The 7,728-nt window shown below is 45.5% G+C and overlaps 1 non-coding gene across 1 annotated transcript; it reads left to right on the forward strand.

Moving 5' to 3' along the window:
* The first annotated feature begins 5,469 nt into the window (after window positions 1–5,469).
* LOC123283585 (U6 spliceosomal RNA) lies at window positions 5,470–5,577 on the forward strand. The gene has a single exon (XR_006524267.1). It is a non-coding gene; the product is annotated as a U6 spliceosomal RNA (small nuclear RNA).
* Window positions 5,578–7,728: the final 2,151 nt, after the last annotated feature.

A 7,728-nucleotide genomic window follows, 5' to 3' on the forward strand; every position in this document is an offset into this window, starting at 1 on the left:
CACACACAGGAAAATTATTCAGCCACAAAAAAAGAAGGAAATCCTGCCATCTGCAACAGCATGATGGACCTTGAGGGCATTATGCTGAGTGAAATAAGTCATGGAAAGACAAATACTGTATGATCTCACTTATAGGTGGAATCTAAAAAAACCAAACTCATAGAAACAGAGAATAGACTGCTGATTGCCAGAGCTGGGGTGTGGTGGGGTGGGGTGGGGGGACTGGGTAAAAGCAGTCAAAAGACACAGACGCCTGTCTGAGATGCATGAGTCCCGGGATGTGAAGCGCAGCACGTTGCTAAAGTCAAGAATACTGCATCATACACTGAAAGCCAATGTAAAAGTAAATCTTAACAGCTCTCCGTCACAAAAAAGTTTGTAACTACGTGAGGTGATGGATTTTAACCCAACTTACTGTGGTGACCATTTCTCAATACACACATATCAAGTCAGCATGGTGTGCACCCAAAACCAAGACAAAGTTACATGTCAGTTACACTTCAACAAAACTGGAGAAGAAAAAACGTCTCCTCTCCTCCTTACATATTCCATTAATTCTACACACAGGTATGTATCCTAGATGATACATTTTTATGAAAAGCCATTAAAACATAAGTAAATAGGAACATTTTGTCAATTTTGGACGCCCACGTAACTGAGCCCACTCTGGGCAGCACCGTTTCTGCACTCATGAGTATCACATACAGAGATGGTCACCATTTAATGAAGAAGCGTTTGTTAAGCGTTTACTGTGAACTCAGATGAAGGGCACGTGAAAAAGGAAGATGTACCCCTTTCAGGGAACTAACACTTTGGTGGAGGATTATATGTAAAAATAAATAAAAACAAAACCATTCTCAGCTCACAGACTACAAAAGCAGGCAGGTGTGCTGGCCCTGACGTGGACATCAGTCCTTGTACTAGCACACTGAGCTCGGGACAACTGTGCCCCTACCCCGTTCCCAGGCAGTAAAACCACTAGAATCAAGTCCTAAAGCCCAGAGGGAAAACTAATAAAAATACCTTCAATGAAATACAGTTCAAAGGCTCCCTTCGTGTTTGATCACAGATTGCATTCATTTATTCACAGGAGGTTTCAGATTTTCATATTTCCCTTTTCTGTTCAAACTTCTGCTTGATGAAGCGTCACAGAAAAAGCATGAGAAGACTCTGACTCCACGTTAACAATGAGCAGCTCCAGCATGAGCAATGGCTGTCCCTTGCTGCCTTTGGCCTGATGTCTGACCGGCCACACTGACGTTGCCTTCCTGTTTCAGGTCATTTTAATTCAGGCCCCACAGTCCAGGCCCCGGGTACTTGGTTTCTAGTTTGGTTGCATGCTTCTGTGAGTTAAATGTTTCGGATTCATGGCAGAGGGTTCTGGACAAATCCCTTTTCAAGAGGAATTTCAAGCTGGTAGGATGAATTGGGGAGAAGAACAAAGAAATGGAGAGATTACTTGTGCTGGAAAACGTAAAGTCTCCTCCCACACTACTGGCCTCATCAGGACTTGGACCTGAAAAAACTACACACTAGAAGATGAGAAACCTGTATCCTGTGGATTTGCCTATTCCGGGCTTTTGCTGTAAGGCCTGGATCACAGACTGCTGCCTAAGCCCTCCTGGGTTTCACAGGGCTGACTGGTGCCTTCCTTCCTTGTCTTGCTCAGTCCACCGTCGCCTCTGCTCCTCGCTGCTTCTGCCTCAACCAGGGATCTCTCAGCTTCTGCCCCTAACAGTTGCCTCCTCCTCCGTTGTGGTGGCTGTCCCATGGCAAAGTCTCTTTTTGAACTAGAGAGACTCTTCCCTCAGCATTCTGCTCTTTTCAAAGGGCAAAGTTGGGTACTTAGGGAGGAGAAGAATGCAAATTAAAACCAGAAGGCACTATGTTTCTGTATCAGATCAATAATGAATATATAATATAACGGAATAGACACATAATATATATATTCAATGTTGTAAAGGTGTCGGGAAACATTTTCACGAATTACAGGGGCACAGGAAGCCAGAACACTGGATGGCCTGGGGTACCATCTGCACATACGTCAAGGGCCTTGAAGCTGTTTGTTCCTTTAACCGCAGAAGAATCCTCAATATAGAAAAAAGCTTTCAGCACAAAGACATTCATTATAACATAATCACGGCAGAAAAAGGAAGCCCTAAATATCCAGCCATAGGGGAAGACTCAGTTAACTGAGCCGCATACAACTGATGAGTGGTGTAAGGACTTATAATACTACAAGGAAAAGTGAAAAAGCTGGATACACAGTTGTACATACAGTATGACTCCTGCTTTTCAAAAGGATATTTGCACAGAAACAAATTGGAAGAAAATATACCAATAACTGGAAGTTTCCTCCCCTGCTCTCTGCACTTGTGTGATGAGGGCGGCGGCACAGACAGTACTCACGACGTGTGATCTGTTAGTGGTGTACTAGAGTGTTCAGAGAAAAGAGCTGAACGTAAAGTTGCAGAAACAAGATGAATGCAATGATTAAAAAAACGAAAACTCCACATTAAGGGCATCAAATTTAAACACCGACAGGAGCCAGACATGGCCCCTTCCAAGGGGACTGCCTCTCCTCAGCTCCTGCCGTCTGGAATTGCAGATTCAATTTTTTCAAGAAAAACCGTAACTCTCGATTTAATGTGAAATCTCTTCATTTTTGCATGTTAAAATCTAACTTAAATTATAAATATATTGCATGGGCCAAGTAAAATGTGCCAGATGTTTCTCTGGCCCAGAGGCTGCCTGTCTGTACCTTCTGCTGTACATTCGAGTAAATACACACATCACACGTGCACAACCTCAGACAGACTCCAGGCAAAGTGGAGATAGTCACAGTGGCTGGATGAAGGGACTCCAGTGACTCCTATTGTTTTCTACACTCCCATATGTTATAAATTTTCTTTAATATGCACTATCCTTTTATACTGGAAGCCTTAAGGCATTATTTTTTCACCAAAGTACAGAGGTTTTTTTTTCTTGGTGAGGAAGATTAGCCCTGAGCTAACATCTGTGCCAATCTTCCTCTATTTTGTATGTGGGACACCTCCACAGCACGGCTGATGAGTGGAGTAGCTCTGTGCCTGGGATCTGAACCCATGAACTTGGGCCACTGAAGTGGAGTATGCAGAACCTTAACCACTTGGCCGTGGTGCTGGACCCCAGAGTTTATCTTTTTTTGAAGATTTCTCAAGATCTGGAGCTTCTTTTTCTCTTTTTTTAAGGCAGTTCTTTTCTTTTCTTTCTTTTTTTTTCTTTGCAGGGGAAGATTCACCCTAAGCTAACATCTGTTGCCAATCTTCCTCCTTTTTTCTTCCTTTTTCCCTCAAAGCCCCAGTACAGAGTTGTGTATAGTTGTAAGTTCCTCTGGTTCTTCTCTGTGAGCTGCCACCACAGCATGGCTGCCCACAGATGAGTGACGTGGTTCCACGCCCAGGAACTGAACCCAGGCCGCCAAAGCAGAGTGCGCGGAACTCTAATGGCTAGGCCAGCAGGGCTTGCTCTGGAGCTCTTTTTCTTATTTCTCTCTACATACTATAGGCATTAAATTAAGCTTTTAATTGTTCTTAAATAGATGTTACAGAAACCACTGACAGATCATACATAGATACAAGACTTACAGACACCAGCATAAAAAATGACAACCATGAAAGTGGACAGTCAGGTGGGACGTCATTTCCACGTTGCTGCCAGTCACCCTTGCTCTCCCCAGCCCTTCATCCCTCTGAAACCCATTAGAAAGAATTGTGTCCCTTGAGCTGACTTCACTACAAGAGAGCAGCCGAGGAGGAGGAGGGGGGCAGCAGCCAAGCTTATGAGAACTTAGGATAATGCAGGAAGAGTTGATGGCTTGGAGAAAGTTGTCAAGGAAAATAATCCGTAACCAATCTATAAATGAAAATTTGGGAGAGTTTATCCTGAGCTGAAATCTGAGGACTATGGCCCGGGGCCTTTCTTCCCGAAGCAAGAAAGGGCACCAAAGAAGTGAGGTATACAGAGTGGTTATTTACCCCCAAACAGGACGTTTCACATATAATTGAAATGTCCCTCCCACAATAGTCACGAGATTGCCCTGTCGGCACAGCACTTGATGGATACAGCAGGTAGTGGGTCTGCTATCTCCAAGGGCGCAGCAGGAGGCAAGTCTGTTGTCTTGAGCTGGGCGGTCACAGGTGAGTGCAGCAATCAGTTCCTAGCCTAAGAAAAGATGCTTAATCCTTAAGGAGATGCCAACGTTGGGAGGGGGAGGGAAGTTGCACCTTTATCTCAAGGGCCTTTGTTCTTGCCATAGGGAATGTCTGAAGCAGATACGCAATGCATGCTCAACAGCCACGGTCAGGCCCTTTTGGAAAAATAAGGTCAAGCCGAATTCGGTTTACACCAAATGGCTTCCTCATATCCTCCAATATATCCTATTGCTTGCCATTTCTATTCTGTCAAAGTGAAAGATTTTACTCTTACCTTGAATTATTTTATAAAACTTTGAAAGCTGAGCTGTTTCTCCAGACATTAAAAAAAAAAGGGAGCAAAAGACCATCTGCAGTTCTACTCAGGACAGGGCTGCAGATGTCGGAGAAAAGGCAGAAGGAAGTTGCATTCGCTTTTCTGCAATTCAAGACACTAAGGGCCCTTTTAATTTCCTTTACATTTTCCTTCTAAGTTCAAAGGGATGGTTCACGTTTCACTTTGTGCTTAAAGGTGGCAGGAGTCGTATTCTCATTCATTCTTTTGCTTCTCCTTGAGAATGGCCCCTGTTTCCAGGCCTGCTCTAGAGCCTGGGGGGTGGGGGCGGGACTTCCTGCCTCAGCTGACAGAGAAGTGTTTGGAGAGGTGGGTTTCCCGGAGTCCTAGGGCACTGGGGGGCCGGGGGTGGTGAGGTGAGGTGGCTGGGGGAAGGGTTTGTACACCTCGGAACTTCTGCCAGGACTGCCTGGTGTTCCCTGGATTTGTCCCCAAACGGTTACATGGTTTGTCTCAGTGATGTGCTGGTAAACGTTTAACGACCAGTTCTCTGAGGAAAAGAACCTTGATTTACTGCATTTGCTGATTTTGGTGGTGTAAACACTCCCACTCTAGCTGATTTCCAGCCACCAACCTGCCATGCAGAGCCGGGAAGAGACGCAGTGGGCTCCTCCAGCTCACCTTAGCTCCTGTGCTGCCACACAGCCAAGCCCAGGGGTTGCTGCTTCCCAGCGAGGAGCTCAGCCCGGAAGACCTCCGTGCGGGAAGTCCAGCTCTACCCTCTGCTGCTGCTTTGACCTCTTTGTTAGAACAGTCTTACGCCATGATCTTTCTCAGCGAGTCAGATTGCTATATGTCTCTTCCTATATTTTACCTTTTTCACTGCATTGATTTTATTTCTTTACTGTTGTTTATTTCACATGGGGGACACTGAATTTGAGCCCCTCCTTCCCTCAAAAGGATAGGGAGGTCATGCCATAGTCAGCAGTAAGAGGTCCTCTAGTGCTCACTTCGCAGCATGAATACTAAAATTGGAACGACACAGAGAAGACGAGCACGGCTTCTGCACAGGAAAGGCATGGAAATTCGTGAAAAGTGTTCCACATTTATCTAGGAACCACCTATCCATCTGGTGGTTCCGGATCACTCAGACAGATGCTTAGGCTGAGGATGGCTTTTTTCTCTAACTCTGAGTTAATTGTGTCACCGTGTCACCATCCTAAGTCTTCTCAGAAATCATTGAAATGACATGGCTGGAATGTGTATTGGGTTTAAAGTCCAAGTCTGACTCCACCACTGGCTTCCTGTGTGACCTGCCACATGTCACTGAAGCCTCTCAGGAACTTTATTTTTCCTAAATTGAACCTCAAGCAAGAAAAGGTTGCTCAATCCTGACTCACACGGGCAAAATACAATGAATGGAAAATTCTCTCCGTTGGATCTGCCCTTTCCTCCCCAACCAGGGCCCTACAGTAAGAGAACCTACGGGCCCTTGGGGATGAGGAACGACCGCTGCTTCCAGCTTGTGTTGATTTGTGCTCTGTCAGGAAGCACAGATCCCAAGCTCATCAGAGACTGCTTAACTTCCATAGGAAGCGCACAGGAGGAAATTCATCTTTACCTGTGCTGGACACACCACTGCTGCGACCCTACGTTTCACGCCTTTTCTCTACACAGACATGCCTGGACCTTTGCTGTCTTCTTTGTCACTTCTTTGTGTCTTCTTCCTTGCCATCTTTGTGTTAAGCCCCTTCATTTACCACCAACCTCTAAGTATTTATGAAATGACTTAAAAATTAAGGAGAGAGAGAGAGAAAAAGAGGTCTTCTCAATTCATTTAAAACAGTTACGAGAATCAAAATAACAATATATTTGTTTAATTTTTACTATGAAAGTAAAATATGTTCTTTGCAGAATATTAAGAAATATGGTTAGCAAAAGAAGAAGAAAATAAGCAAAATGAAATAAATAAAAACCACCCATAATTCTAACAACCAGATATAACCACTGTAAATAACTGGCATATTTCTTTCTAGACATACACATAACGTTAGTGTTCACAAAATGAGTTCATACCGGACATCCTGTTTGGCAACCCTCTCCTTTCTACGTCAATAAACACTTTTTGTTTTGGGGTTTTTTTGAGGAAGATTAGCCCTGAGCTAACATCTGCTGCCAATTCTCCTCTTTTTTTTTTTTTTTTTTTTTGCTGAGGAAGACTGGCCCTGAGCTAACATCCGTGCCCACCTTCCTCTACTTTACATGTGGGACGCCTGCCACAGCATGGCTTGCCAAGCGGTGCCATATCCATACCCGGGATCCGAACCAGCAAACCACGGGCCTCAGAAGCGGAATGTGTGAACCTAAACGCTGCGTCACTGCACCAGCCCAATAAACACATTTTTATTGTATCACTGTTAATGGTTGCAGGGTGAGTATTCCATTATACTGACATACCTTGTTTAACGAATACCCTATAGTTGGGCATTGAGGCTGTTTCTTCTATTTTGCATCTTTGTACTTGCATTTTCATATATTTGTGTGATTTTTCTTCTAGGCTAAATTTCTGAAAATGTAACTGCTTGATCAAAGAGTCCCACATTTTTTTAGACTTTTGATTGGGCTGCCAAATCAAAGCTATAGATTACAAGGCTGGGGAAGTGAAGCCGGGTGCATCTGGAAGGAGTTTAACTTAACTGACAGAACGCTATTATAGAGTGGGAATAGGAAATAACTTGTACTTAAAATGACCGCTGAGGGAGGAGGGGAAAAGGAGGCCCGACCTTAACCCAGAAAAGGATTTCCTAGAAAGGTGGAAGAACGCCCGAGCAGGACCCCGGAAGGCGGTGTGTCGCGATCTGCTGTCTGAGACCTCAGAGGTTGGCGCTTCGGAACCACGCTCAGCCGCCTCCTGAGAGATCAGGAACATCAGCTCTGCGTCCAGACTTGGGCCGCGCCCTGGGTGACGGGCTCCTGCCGCAGCCCTGCTGGTCAGACGCCCCCACTCGGGGGCTCAGAACACCCGGCTCTGTCCCCCTCCTCACCGCCCTGCAGTGGTGGCAGCAGCTCCTCCAGACTGAGGCCAGACATAGGATGCAGGAAGCAGGAAGCAGGATGCAGGATGCAGGATGCGGAGCTCCCTGGGCATCCTCCTCCAGGACCACTGAAGGACCGCAGCTGCCGGGGCGGGACTAAGGCCACTGCCCTGAAGATGGCGCCGGACTGTCACGTGGACTCCTCTGTCCATACCCATTGGCTAAA

The sequence above is a fragment of the Equus asinus genome, chromosome 2, assembly GCF_041296235.1.
Source record: "Equus asinus isolate D_3611 breed Donkey chromosome 2, EquAss-T2T_v2, whole genome shotgun sequence".
NCBI lineage: Eukaryota > Metazoa > Chordata > Mammalia > Perissodactyla > Equidae > Equus > Equus asinus.